Source organism: Rhinolophus hipposideros (assembly GCF_964194185.1).
Source record: "Rhinolophus hipposideros genome assembly, chromosome: 24".
Lineage (NCBI taxonomy): Eukaryota > Metazoa > Chordata > Mammalia > Chiroptera > Rhinolophidae > Rhinolophus > Rhinolophus hipposideros.
In genome coordinates this window covers 18,818,045-18,832,621 of record NC_138070.1, presented here as the reverse complement: position 1 = coordinate 18,832,621, position 14,577 = coordinate 18,818,045, and the positions used below count along the sequence as shown (strand labels likewise).

The window sequence follows — 14,577 nt, the reverse complement described above, 5'->3', positions numbered from 1 at the left end:
ATAAGACATATTTTCAACCCTTGCAGATGATGTATACTGGGCTATTTATTTATCTATTTTTATATACTGGATTTTTTAAAACAACCAAAGAGACAGAATTCTGGCATTACTGCAACTCAAATACCAATCATCCTGTTACTCTTTCCTGTATCAACTGAACACAAGATACTATTAGAGACAAAATTTAGTTTTTAAAGTTTTATAGATTTCTCGTTGACAAAAATACTCATTTGAATTAGTTTTTCATAACATTGTAATTAACACAAACTACACCATATTTTTTCACACTGTTAGAAATTATAAAATTTCTCAGTAATCTAAAACTCAAATAATGTCATTTCCTAACAACATTGATGAAGATGTCATAGGAACTTAACTCTTGTGTTTCAATTAGCCTATGGTAAAACTGGTCTCCTTACACATTGTTTTAAGTCGCAGAACCTATCAATAATGTTAAGTACTTACTACACTCAATAATTACAACTTCAAAGAAAAATAAGTAAAGCATTCTATTTTATGAATATTAAAAGTCATCAAATATTTTCTTAAATACTTAAACAATTCATTACCAGAAATAAATTAACATGGATCTTGTATTTACTTTGATTTATGAAGAACTCTGCTTTTATTATAAATCAAAGACAGTGTCGATTTTAGCAATGAGCACAATTTTATAGTTTATTGTAACTGATGACTACAATGATCTATTTAACAAAGATAAACAATTCCAAAATGAGTAAAGCTTAAATCAGAAATACATCAATTGGGGCCGGCCCGGTGGCTCAGGTGGTTGGAGCTCCATGCTCCTAACAGGAAGGCTGCCAATTTGATTCCCCCATGGGCCAGTGGGCTCTCAACCACAGGGTTACAGGTTTTACTCCTCGACTCCCTCAAGGGATGGTAGGCTCCGCCCCCTGCAACTAAGATTGAACATGGCACCTTGAGCTGAGCTGCCTCCCGGATGGCTCAGTTGGTTGGAGCACCGGCTCTCAACCACAAGGTTGCCAGTCCGATTCCTCGACTCCCGCTAGGAATGGTGGGCTATGCCCCCTGCAACTACAAAAGGCAACTGGACCTAGAGCTGAGCTGCGCCCTCCAAAACTAAGACTGAAAGGACAACAACTTGACTTGGAAAAAGTCCTGGAAATACACACTATTCCCCAATAAAGTCTTGTACCCCGTCCCCAATAAAATCTTTAAAAAAAAATACATCAATTAAAAATGGCAATTAAAGCTAATTTTTGTGTTCTGTGATAAAGAGTTTGTATAGATCTACTGCAAACAAAGTTTTATCATAACCAGCTGGCTAACATTCAACAGTTTTACTGCTAATCTAGTATTCTGCCTTGGTCACACTAGCCAAAAATCCTAACAGTGCACTTGCTTCTCAATGAATGCCACTTTACTACCATCTAAGGAAGACAATTTACCATCTTGTTTCCCCTAGTGTATCCATATTAATTTTCAACTTGTGTGTGTATTCATTTCTTTGTCCATATAAAAAACTTGGATTTGTTTCATTAATATGAGAGAGAGAGAGAGAGAGAGAGAGAGAGAGAGGGAAAGAGGGAGGCGGGGGGGGGGGGAATACACAGAGTTATTTAGCCCCACTCTCTAATATCAAGTGTAAATTTTTTCCCAGATTACTTCCCTTTCGGCTCTGTGTATATTTCCCCTAGACAAATGTTTACTTTCATGTAGTACTGTTTATTAATAATCAATGATCTATTCAACATTACTTTAATATATTCAAATAATATTAAAGTGCCTCCTTCCCTAATGCAACTCTGATCTGATGAGACTGCCTAAAATTTCTAGGATAAAATATAAGAGTCTGAAGTTTTTCAAAGCTGAAAAGCAAATATGCAAAGACTGTCATTAATATACAATTGAATTAAAACTCCCCAAGAATCTGGACTATGCAGTCTACTGAATTGTATAAATTCCTAGAGGCCTAAAGACGAAGTGAGAGGAGAGAAATACAAAGATTAAATGTTACTTAGAAAAATAGAAAGGTAGAGATAGAACTCAATAATCTGGATGTAATGTAAAACAATAGTTTTAATGTAAAACAAAATCTACTGGTACTTGTATCCGTCAAGCACGAAAAGGGAGGAATGGAAGCAGGGGATGAAGGGAGAAGGAAAAACAACTCCTGTGGATAATGTGTATTAAAGGAGAATCAAGTGATCTTTATACTATGGTATCTATGCACAAATTTAGGTTAGTCATGTCTCCCTCCTAAGGCGAAAATGTTCGTTTCTAGTTTCTCTAGTACACCTCTGGTTTTAATCTTTTCTGTGCATTCAAATCAGTTACTACTTTCTAAAATTTTAACCTATATTTTAAAAATTGTTTTAAATAATTCAAACCTATTCCTTTTGCCACCAAATGGGCAGATCCAATAGCCATTCCAGATTTCTTCAGAATTCTAATTTCATCTTGCATTTTCATTCAACCCTAAACATCTTGCATTTTCATTCAACCCTAAGACTTTTAAAAATACATCATTAGAAAGTATTTCCAATTATCACTGAAGTTAAATGGCAGTTTCAAGTGGGTTCAAAGTTTGTCCCAGATCCTTCATCCCGTGTTTATTTCCAGCATTGGTGCACATTTCTCCTGCTTCCATTCTTTATCTAATGCTTCTCAATCTAGCAATAGACGGATCAAGTTTTCTTTCAGCTCACTATAAAACTAATTGGGAATATATTAAACAAGATAAAGCAGCGTTCGTCCCAGGATGAAGTCAAGTCACAAAAACGCATTTGATTGACAAATTTCACAGGGTATCTTAAAGTTATACCTTGATCTCTAACACATCAATTCACATAGCGCTGACCCCAGTCTATTCTTTAACCCAAGGCAACTCCTTCCAAGTCTACCTAAATAATCAAAGCCCAATTTTTAGCTGAAAGGAATTCAAACAAAATCTTATCACAGAATCCTAAGCACAAATAAAAGTTAAAACACTTCTAGCAACACCAAATAACTCAAATAAAGTCCTGCTGAAGACAACTGTAAAAGCTGGATAAAATATTTTAAATTCTCTTAAAAGCAAAGACCTAAAAGGACTTTGAGTGAGCTAGCATCAATCAAACTCAAATTCCCTGAGATATGAAAGAAGACTGAAATTCAGAGGGATGAGACCAATACTTGGGTCAGCTTCTGCCCGGGGTAATTTGCTGCAAGTGAAGAGACTGAGCTGTGCTTCCTTCCCATAAACCTCCAACTTTTTAAAAAATTCAGCTACACAGTTAGAAACACACAACTGAAAGTGTAAGGAAACAGAAAATCTGAAACAATGAAGAAAGACATCAATGTAAATACTAACAAAGAAAGAAGTGGTTTGGCTATACTAATACAAAAAAGGTAGACTTTAAGGCAAGAAGCAGTCCTAGAAATAAAGAGGAACCTTTCATAATGATAAAAAGTTCAAATTATTAAGAAAATAAAATAATTCTCGATTTATATAAACCTAGTAACATGACCTCAAAATGTATAAAGCAAAGGATCAAAAAGACAAATTCACAATGTAACACACTCCTATCAATAATTAAATAAAACAAGCAGTACAGCCCCTGCCAGAAAAACAGGTTTTTCAGAAAAGAGATCTGAACAATATGATTAAGAGATTTCACTAACGAACATATGTAGAACCCCATACCCAACAGCTGTAGAATAATGCTTTTTAAGGGCCCATGGTACAGTTACCAAAATTGACCATATACTGACCCATAAAGATAAGTCTCATAAATTTCAAAGGATTTAAACAATCTCTATGTCCTGACCATACTGCAATTTAATAACAAAAAGATATCTGGAAAGTCCTCAAATATTTAGAAATTAAGCAAGACACTTCCAAGCAAATCATGGATCAAAGATGAAATTTTAAAGTATTTTCAACTGGCAGAGAAAATGCTACATATCAAAATATTGGAAGCAGCTAAAGCAGTACTTAGAGGAAATGCAGTTTATAAAAGAAAGACTGAAAATATTAGGTTGGCGCACAAGTAATTGCAGTTTAAAAGGTTAAAAATAATTGCAAAATCCGCAATTACTTGTGCACCAACCTAAGAACAGTGAAAGTATCATTCAGACGTTAGAAAAAAGACAAGCAAAGCAATTTCAAAGAAAATAAAATGAAATGTTTTAAAATGATAAAATATAAAGACATACAATAAGAATAAAAGAAAAACTGGTTCTTTGAAAAGACTAATCAAATTTACAAATTGCTGGAGGGACTAACCAAGGAGCTAAGGGTATAAAGGGGGAATTTAAAAATTCTATAGAAACAAAAAAGTTATTATTATTAACCTGTGTCAATAAACTTGATATTTGGACAAAATGGACAAATTAAATAACTTACAAAATTGACCCAAGAAATATGAAAGCTAGAACAGCCCTAAAACCATTTTTTAGAAAATTGATTCAGTCATCAACAATCTCAACACGCGCGCGCGCACACACACGCACACCACCTGCAGAATCAGGTGGCTCCTCTGGCATGTTTTATCAAATAATCAAAGTACAATAACTCTTGTTTTATAAAAACCATTTCACAAAACAGAAAATGAATCCATCCTATTTTAGGAGTCTATCATAGTCTTGATACCAAAGCAGATAAAGAGGATACAAAAAGAGAAATTACAGATCAATCTCACTCATAAGCATGGACACAAAAATCCTAAACAAGGAAAAATTGTAACACACACATACACACACAGATAGTACATCTTATCAACTGAGGTTTACCCAAAAAAACACAAAATAAAGTTGAGGCAATATTAGAAAATCATTAATAAATAAAAGGAGTACAATCCTATGATTATCTATAAGGATTCAAAAAATAGGTTGAGGGGCCGGCCCGGTGGCTCAGGCGGTTAGAGCTCCATGCTCCTAACTCTGAAGGCTGCCGGTTCAATTCCCACATGGGCCAGTGGGCTCTCAACCACAAGGTTGCCAGTTCAATTCCTCGAGTCCCACAAGGGACGGTGAGCAGCACCCCCGGCAACTAGCAACAGCGACTGGACCTGGAACTGAGCTGCGCCCTCCACAATTAGGATTGAAGGGACAACAACTTGAGTTGGAAAAAAAGTTCTGGAAGTACACACTGTTCCCCAATAAAGTCCTGTTACCCTTCCCCAATAAAATCTTAAAAGAAAAAAAATAGGTTGAGCAAACTAGAAATATATAAACCAAAAAAACTAAGCGAACATCATTCTGTACTTAATAATCAAATATTAAGTTTTCCTTTTACACTAGCAATGAGACAAAGACGCCCATTATTGCAACTGCTATTCAACATTGTACTTACCCAAGACAGTGTATTAAAATAAGTGAGAGCCATATAAGTACAACGAGTGAAAGAAAAAAATAAAACTGTCATTATTAGCAGATGACATGATGGTGCACATAGAAAAGTTCAACGAAATCCATGGATAAATTATTAAAATTTAAGAGTTTAGCGAAGTTGCAGATTAGAAAAGTCAATATATAAAATGGGAAATAAAAGTAGACAAAAAAGACTATGTATAATAGCATCAAAAAATATCATGCACCTAGGACTAAATCAAATGAACATATGCAAGACTTCTACGGGAAAATTATAAGGATGTACTGACATTAAAAAGGCTAAGATAAATCAGAAAACCTGTAAATTATCAGTTCTCAATATTAGTAAGGTATGTTTTATTTTGTTTTGAAGGAGATGATGAAATGACTAAAAACACAAAGGTCCATAAATAGCCAAAATGCTCTTGAAAGGCGGGAGGAAACATGTGGAAAGAGTAAAACAGATATCAAGAGTAAACCATATTAGCTAAAGATGCTGTGTGATACAGACACAGGGAGGGACCAGTGGAACAGAACAGGGAGCCAAGAAACATACCCACACATAAATGGACACTTAAAAAGTGAGAGGCAGGCCAGCCTGGTGGCTCAGGCGGTTGGAGCTCCGTGCTCCTAACTCCCAAGGCTGCAGGTTCAATTCCCACATGGGCCAGTGGGCTCTCAACCACAAGGTTGCTGGTTCAATTCCTCGAGTCCTGCAAGGGATGGTGGGCTCCACCCCCTAAAACTAAGATTGAACAGGGCACCTTGAGCTGAGCTGCCGCTGAGCTCCCAGATGGCTCAGTTGGTTGGAGCGCATCCTCTCAACCACAAGGTTGCCAGTTCAACTCCTCGACTCCGCAAGGGATGGTGGGCTCCGCCCCCGGCAACTAGTAACAGCAACTGGACCTGGAGCTGAGCTGCGCCCTCTACAACTAAGACTGAAAGGGCAACAACTTGACTTGGAAAAAAGTCCTGTAAGTACACACTGTTCCCCAATAAACGTTTTGTTCCCCTTCCCCAATAAAATCTTTAAAAAAAGAAAAAATAAAAAGAGGTAATATCAAACAGTAGGGAAAGTACTGAACTTTCAATATGGTGTGCTGGGACAACTGATACCCAGTTGGGGGAAAATGAAACTGGCCCGTTTCATACATTAGAAGCAACATTAAGTGGGGCAACTGACATATGATGAAAGGCAAAAGTATTTAAAAAAGCTTTTAAAAAAAGTTTGAGAAGAAAATATTTTCATGACCTCTGGGTGGGAAAAGATTTCTAAAATTAGACATAAAAAGTAACCATAAAGGAAAAACTAGATAACTTTGACTACATTAAAGTTAAGAATTTCTATTCATGTAAAAATCATAAAGAGTGAAAATAAAGCCCCCAAAACAGGCAAAAATATTCACCCAAACTTAACCAAAAAGTATCCAGAATATATAAATAGTTAAAAATTAGTATTTTATAAAAAGAGCAAATAGAAAAATGGAGAACAGTTTGGCCTGCCATGTTGTTCTCTGCAGTGCCCTGGGCCTAGGCAGCTGGCTGGCCTCACTCACTCACTGCCCAGTGCGGAAGACATAAGCAATTTGCATAAGACAGAGATACAAAATGGAGTTGGAGGAGCTTTATTTGTGCACAGAGCTACTCCTGAGAATAACCTAGATATTCCATTTGATTTCACACCAGAAAACTATAAGAGGATAGAGGCAATTGTGACAAACTATCCAGAAGGCATAAAGCAGCAGTTGTGCTTCCAATCCTGGATTTAACCCAAAAGACAGAATGGATGGCTGCCCATCTCTGCTATGAACAAGCTTGCAATTAGAGCATATGAAGTAGCAACTTTTTATACAACGTACAATGAAAGCCAGTTGGAAAGTATCACATTCAGGTCTGTACTACTACACCTTGCATGCTTCCAAAGTCTGACAGCATACTGGAGGCCATTCAGAAAACACTTGGAATAAATGTTGGGGAGACTATACCTAACAAACTTTTCACTCTTATAGAGGTGGAATGTTTAGGGGTCTGTGTAAACGCACCAACAGTTCAAACAAATGACAACTCCTATGAGGATCTGATACCAAAGGATATTGAGGAAATTATTGACGAGCTCAAAGCTGGTAAAACTCCAAAACCTGGGCCAAGGAGTGGATGCTTCTCTTCTGAGCCAGCAGGGGGTCTTACTTCTTTAACTGACCCACCCAAACGATCTGGCTTTGTTGTAAAAGCAGGCCTTTAATTTATATTCAACTGTAACTATATCACAGGAGAAATAAAATATGAATCTATCTACATAAATGTTTAATATTGTTCATTTCAATCTGTGTACTTTGGTGGTAACCTACTAACCTGCAGCTGTTAAGTATCAGATCAAAACTTCAGAGCTCCACTTTCAAGTCTTCTGCTATCTATGGCTAATTATGAAGACATTCTTCCATAATCTAGTTAAGAGTTACTCCACTATCATCTGTTTTCAACTGCCAGATCATAATACAGGTCACTATGAAATAAAACTTCTGTCAAATTAAAAAAAAATAAAAGGATAAAAGACTTGAATAGGCAATTAAAGAAGAAATCTAAATGGCCAAAAACAGAGGCAAAGATGCTCAAAACCCAATAACCAGGGAAATTCAAATTAAAACCATAAGATACTACACACCTCCCAGGTTGTCAAAAATTCAAAACACTGACAATATCAAGTGCTGATGAGGATGTGGAGCAACAGGAACTCTCACTCAGCAAGAATGGGAATGGGAATTGATAACCCACTTTGGAAAACAACATGGCATTAAAGTTGAAGATATACATATCCTGGGCCTGGCAATTGTGCTCCTAGGTATATACCCTAGAATGCAGATATTGCACCGTAAGAAATGCATAAGAATATTCATAGCAGCATTGTTCATAGTAGTCCAAACTGGAAACATCCCAAATGTCCGACAACAATAAAATAATTTGTAGTATATCATATAAAATAACAGCAATAAAAATGAACTAGATCAATACACAATACATAGGAATGCGCAAAAGAAGTAAAGTAGAAAATATGCACAGTATGATTCCATTCAAAAACCAGTAAAAGTACTGTTTACAAATGCATACATAGATAACAATACAAATAAAAGCCAGACAGTGATTACCATAAAAGACGGGGGTTAGTTATTTCTAAGAGGGAGGGAGAGAGGAACATACGTAAAAAGGAACAGAAACCAGGGCAGCCTATCCTATTTCTTGACCTGGGTGGTGGTGACGTGTGTTCACTTTATCATTCATTACACTGTCCATTTGCATCTCATGCATTCTGTGTTTTATTTCATTAAAAGTACTCAAAAATAAGACAACTTGAGAGAAACAATGCATAAGAATGATAATTTTGTGATGGTGTAACTTCTGGAGCAAGGGAAGGATATTCAAGAGAGTTCAATCAATTCTGAAAAAAGAGAACAGGGTTTTATTTGGTTGGGAGTGGATGAATCAGCAAATCAACATTAAAGGCAAGAGAGCAAAGCAGCTTGCAAAAATGTAAAAAGATCACAGAAATAAGGAAAAGAATGATGCCTAGTTTCCAAAAGTCATAATGTCTCTCATGCCAGAAGCTACAGATGTCCTGAGGATAATAGAATCTGTTTGGAAGACCACAAATACCATCCTTGTCCAACTCCGCTCAAAATCTTCCCATCTACTTCCTGTCCTCTTGGGGAGTAGGGAGAAAATACAAACTCAAATCTGACTTTTCCCCCTATCATGATCAAAAACATGACCTCAAATGAGGATACTTTGTCTAGAATAGAATTACCTCAAAATTAAAATACAAGACAGAAAGTTGTAAAGTTGTTACCAAAACAATGACAAGTTCTTGGGGGTAAGTTGGGGTGGAGAGGATAAATATATTAAGATGTTAATGTATTTAGAGTGGCAATGGTAACAAGAAAACTATACACATTAGTAGCTTGGTTATTACAATGTTTCCCCAAAAATAAGACCTAGCTGGACAATCAGCTTTAATACGTCTTTTGGAGCAAAATTTAATACGAGACCCAGTATTATACTATATTACATTATATTAACGGGTCTTATATTAATTTTTGCTCTAAAAGACACATTGGAGCTGACTGTCAGGCTAGGTCTTATTTTCGGGGAAACGCGGTATTAGGTTGGTGCAAAAGTAATTGAGGTTTCAAAGGTTAAAAATAATTGCAAAAAAATTAGATAAATAAATAAATAATTCCAAAAACCACAATTACTTTTGCACCAACCTAATACTTAATGGGTACAAAGATTATGCTTGGGATGATGAAAAAGTTCTGGAAATAGTAGTGATAGTTACATAATATAGTGAATGTATTTGATGCAATTGAATTGTACTTAAAAATGGTATACTTTCCCACACAAGATTTTTTTAAAAATTGTTAGAATCTCTGCTTATCAAAGAGACCATTAAGAAAATGAAAAGGCAACTCACGGAGTGGAAGAAACAGTCATAGAAACTTAACATAAAGGATTTGTGTCCAAAATATATAAAGAATAAACAAATCAATAACAGAAAGAAAAATATTTTAATGGGCAAAAGATTTTAATAGATACTTCACAAAAGAGATATAAATCTCCAATAAGCACATTAAAAGATGTGCATCGTCATCAGTCATCAGGGAATTGCAAGTGAAAACAGCACAATGTAATACCTCTTTCATACTCACTGGAATAACTAAATCAAAGAGGCTGGTAAGAGTAAATGCTGGTGAGGATGGTGAGAAACTGGAACTCAAATATGGCTCACGAAAGTCTAAAATGGCATTGGCACTTTGGAGGACAGTTTGGCAGTTGCTTATTAACGTTAAACATATATCTATCCTATGATCCAGCAATTTGATTAATTCCACAACGGAAGAGAAGTTACAACACCTGACCAGGAAAAGGCTTGGATACAAATGTTCACAGCAACTTTACTCATAACAGCCTCATACTGGAAAGAACTCAAAATGTCCAGTAACAGGTGATCAGATAAACAAATTGTGATGTATTTCTACAAATACGACTCAGCAATAACAATGAATGAACTACTGATATTCGCAACAACATGGATGAATCTCAAAAGCATTATGTTGACTAAAAGCAGCAAGTTAAAGAGGAATAAGTACTGTACGATTCCATTTAAATGAAGTTCAAAAACAGACAAAACTAATAGAAACCAGAACAGTAGTTTGGGTGGGGAGAGAAGGGTAAATAATCAGAAGGGGCATGAGGAAACTTTCTAGTGTGATATATATGTTCTATAATAGGATTGAGCAGTGGATACACAGCTGTAAATATTTATTAAAGCTCAAACTGCATACTTCCATCTGTGCATTTCACTACATAAATTTATTTTAACTTTTAAAAAAATCCTAAAATAGTATCCTACAGCAGAGGCTCTCAAAAGTAGTAGTATAAGTGTCGCTAGAAAAGATTGTACAACCAGATCATAAGCACCACTCTCCCAAAGTCACCAGACTCTTTCAAAGCTGTCTTTCTGAGGGAATGCATCTGAACTCCTGGTCTCACCTATAACCAAAGGACAAGCATTTATAGGTGACCAGTGTCACCTTTGGGTACAGTCTGAGGTTCTTCTTAGGTACTGAAATTTCCATGAAGTTAACTAGCCTCCGAGAAGATCAAGTTCATGACATGATCAAGGGCATGTGTTATATGATGGCTTTAGTCATTCACCTAGTACCTTTTGTCAAGGAAATTGTTTAACCGCTTGCTATCCTGAAAGGAGGAGGAGGAATAATGTTGGACCTTAGAGAATTTTCCAATTTCCTACTTGGAAGAAAAAAGGGGTTCTAGTTTCAGCTCCCATCAAGTTTCTCACCTGTTAAAAGTATAGTCATATTCTTATTAATAGTTGCAGCAGCTACCTGAAAGTCCACATTAAATGTTACTCTTTTGTATAAAACATTGTAGTACCTCCATACATATAAAGTCATCCAAGAATCACGTCCACCTTGAAAACTTGAAGGAGTTTCATTAAAAATATGTATCCTCAGAAATTAAAGCTCGATTTAGCTCACTGGGAAAATCAGCACATGGCTTTTGCTCAATTAGCATGCCTGGAAACGTTTACAAGGTTATCACAAGAGTGAGGTAAGCACATGACTTAAAAGTCACAACTCAGGATAATCAATTTCAAAAGTCTATCTCTACATGACCTCAATATCTGGATAAAACAAAACAAACTATCGACTCCAATAAGCTCTCCTCATCTTTCAGCACCATAGTGTTTTGTGGTTTTTATTTTACTGAAATCTATAATAAGAACAATTTGAACTGTGACACTCCTTAACCAGATTTTAGAAAATAAAACAAACGTAAAACAGTTTAAGAATATTTTAAATTCTACTATGGACATGTTTTCTTCAAATGAAAATAGTAAAATATACAATTATACATCAAAATTATAAACATACAGTTTTTCTAAATCATCTATTGAAGACTGAACACATTAACCAGAACAAAGCTCCTTCATGGGTGTGCAACGTGTACAGTCTTATTGGGCTCCATGCTTGGGTTTAAGGCTCTGCCATAGCCATTTTGAGATTCTAAATAATTTTGGGAAAAAAGAGTCTAAAAATTATATAGCCAGTCCCAAGCAAGGATTCTATGGACAAACAGGAAAAGAATGACCAAGAAAAATTTCTCTCTGGACTTATAAATCAATACAAATTTCTCCTTAGTATGGTAGAGAAGTGCATATATGGTTCTAAATTGGAGACTAAGATTTCAGAAAGGTCTACATCTACTGAAGCATCAACTTAAAAAAACAGGCTTGTGGAAGTTTATTTCCATCATTCAGTGATTTGACTCCTTTTACACACCTTTATGAAATGTATTTTGATGTTTATTTCTTTAGACCCTAAAATTATAGGTAGTGCTATATTATTCATCAAATTTTGTATTCTAAAAACTAGTATTTTATAAAAATAAATCTTCACAAAATTTTATGAAAGAAAAAAGTGAACAAGCACAACAAGAAAGAACAAGCACCTCCTGAGCCTCAAGACTGCTGTCATCAAAGGTAAACAATATGTGGTAAAGAAAGTAGTCTCCAGAAGAGGACGTCTTAGCACTCAGTAGGCATTCAAACAACTAATTTTGAGAAAAAAAAGATTCAGCCCTTCTGATAAAGAAATTAAAATTGCCAAATCCGAGTTAGAAGACAAAATACAATAAAGCTAAAAACATCATCAGAAATGACTAGAAAGTAAAATATAGAAATTAAGATGGTATATAATAATGAAGCTTAATCCACGATCAAGACGTATCTTAGTTTTGTTAGCAGTAGCAGTGGGTGCTTGACAGGTTTTGGAAAAGGGGTAAAATAAAAGCCTTTAAGTCCAAAACTCACTATCAAATTCTTCAGTATGCCTTTTATCAAAAAGTCAGTAATATAAGGAAAAAAACAAGCATCTTAAAAGTCAAATGTAAAGGATAAGGGGGATCATATTTTTTAATATTATAATTATATATCCTAGCCAAAGATATTAACTCAGAAAACTGTGAAGAAAAACAAGTTTGGGGGAATATGGTGAAAACAGAAATTTTATCAAGGCAAACAAATGGCTATTAAATTGAAATCTTGGTGTCACTAAATAATGTTCCACTATAGATTATTATTAAAACTACTGACATTTTCTCAGATGTTAACAAAGCAAGAAATCCATTCACTATAAAGCTGAACATTTATTAAATATCCTCAAGTTGGGCATTGCTTTCTACCCACTTCCTTAAAGCCTCTGTATTTCAGCACTGAGACAATCTAATCTAGTGGAAGAAAGTCAGGAAATCAGGTTTTCCATTAAACTCCCAGGCTCACCATCCTCAAAGCTGGCATCTAGTACAGGAAAAAGCTCCAGGGTAGGAAGGAAGTCTACTTGCCCTGCATTACTGGGCTGTAACTTTGTGTTGTTAGGGGCACCAGCACAACAGAACAAATAGAACAGCAAGGAAGCAAAAAGCTGACCGGATAAGACAATTTGGTCCATGTGATCAGTATATTAATGAGACTACAACTACCTAAAAGTTCCCAAGCATACCCAAAAAATCTGACTTTCAAAAGAGAATTTTTATTATGGGGTTAGGGTCATACTGTAACGAAACTGATGAAGTTAGGAATCTTTTAATTTTTCTTCAATCTGATCTTGGTCCAAATTACAATTGTAAACTATAGAATAGGAAGAGTTGCAAATCCATCGAAGGGATTTCAGAATGGATTTTATCTCCAGCTTCTAAACTTTTCCCTGGAAAAGGATAAAAGGGGAGAAGGAACTATTCAGCCAAAAAGTAAATCTAATCAGAAAGGTAAATTATTTTGCAAAAATCAGGATTTAAGACTAGATCTCCCGCTTTTTCTTCCTTTATTCTACTCCCCACAGCTTGTAGTACAGTGGAGGAATATGATTTCCCCTTTTGACTCTACAGTATCACTTCAGTTTCTGCTGTTTTAAACAAAGCCTTCAAAGAGAATTAAGAATAAGAATTCTTAATTAAATTCTTAAAGTAAGAATTTAAAGGGTACACTAGCATTTTAAAGAGTTTACTTTTCAGGCACTTGTGCACAGCTTTAACTCATCCTGACCTTGCCTCAAAACCTAATTCAAGCACGTATTAGTTCTGTAATCTTGAGCAAGTCACTTTTCATTAGCATGCTTCTAATAGCAACAATATCTCATAGTATCATTATAAAGGTTAAGTGTACCTAGCACTTAGTAATCACATACATGTTAGCTATTATCACTAATGCCCTGTTATATATGAATAACTAGTTACACCACACACTCTCTAGGTATCTTTTTTTTGAGTTCTCAAAAGAAATATAATTATTTCCTCTGACGAAACAACCTCACAGGATTATTGGGAGAATAAACCAATAGAGTTGACCCATGAACAACGTGAGCGTTAGGGGTTCTGACCCCCAACACAATCGAAAATCCACATACAACTTTTGACTCCCCCTAAACTTAATTACTATAGCTTACTGTTCACCGGAAGCCTTATCAATGATATAAACAGTCGATTAATACATATTTTTATGCTATATGTATTATATACTGTAGTCTTACAATAAAGCTATAAAAATATATTTTTACGAAAATCATAGTTTGTCTATGAGTTTTTTCAAATTGTTACAAATCTCCAAAAATTTTTCCAAATATTTACTGAAAAAAATCCACGTATAAAGTAGACCCATGCAGTTGGGTCCCG

The 14,577-nt window shown here is 35.3% G+C and overlaps 1 protein-coding gene and 1 pseudogene across 6 annotated transcripts in view; one reads left to right on the top strand and one right to left on the bottom strand.

The window, feature by feature from the left end:
• MTMR3 (myotubularin related protein 3) overlaps positions 1 to 14,577 on the bottom strand; it is a 130,211-nt gene that overhangs the window by 77,263 nt on the left and 38,371 nt on the right. The gene's annotated exons all lie outside the window — the stretch shown is intronic.
• LOC308492628 (NADH dehydrogenase [ubiquinone] flavoprotein 2, mitochondrial-like) lies at positions 5,828 to 7,576 on the top strand (annotated as a pseudogene). The gene is made up of 2 exons: positions 5,828 to 5,947; positions 6,869 to 7,576. The product of its transcript is annotated as an NADH dehydrogenase [ubiquinone] flavoprotein 2, mitochondrial-like (transcript).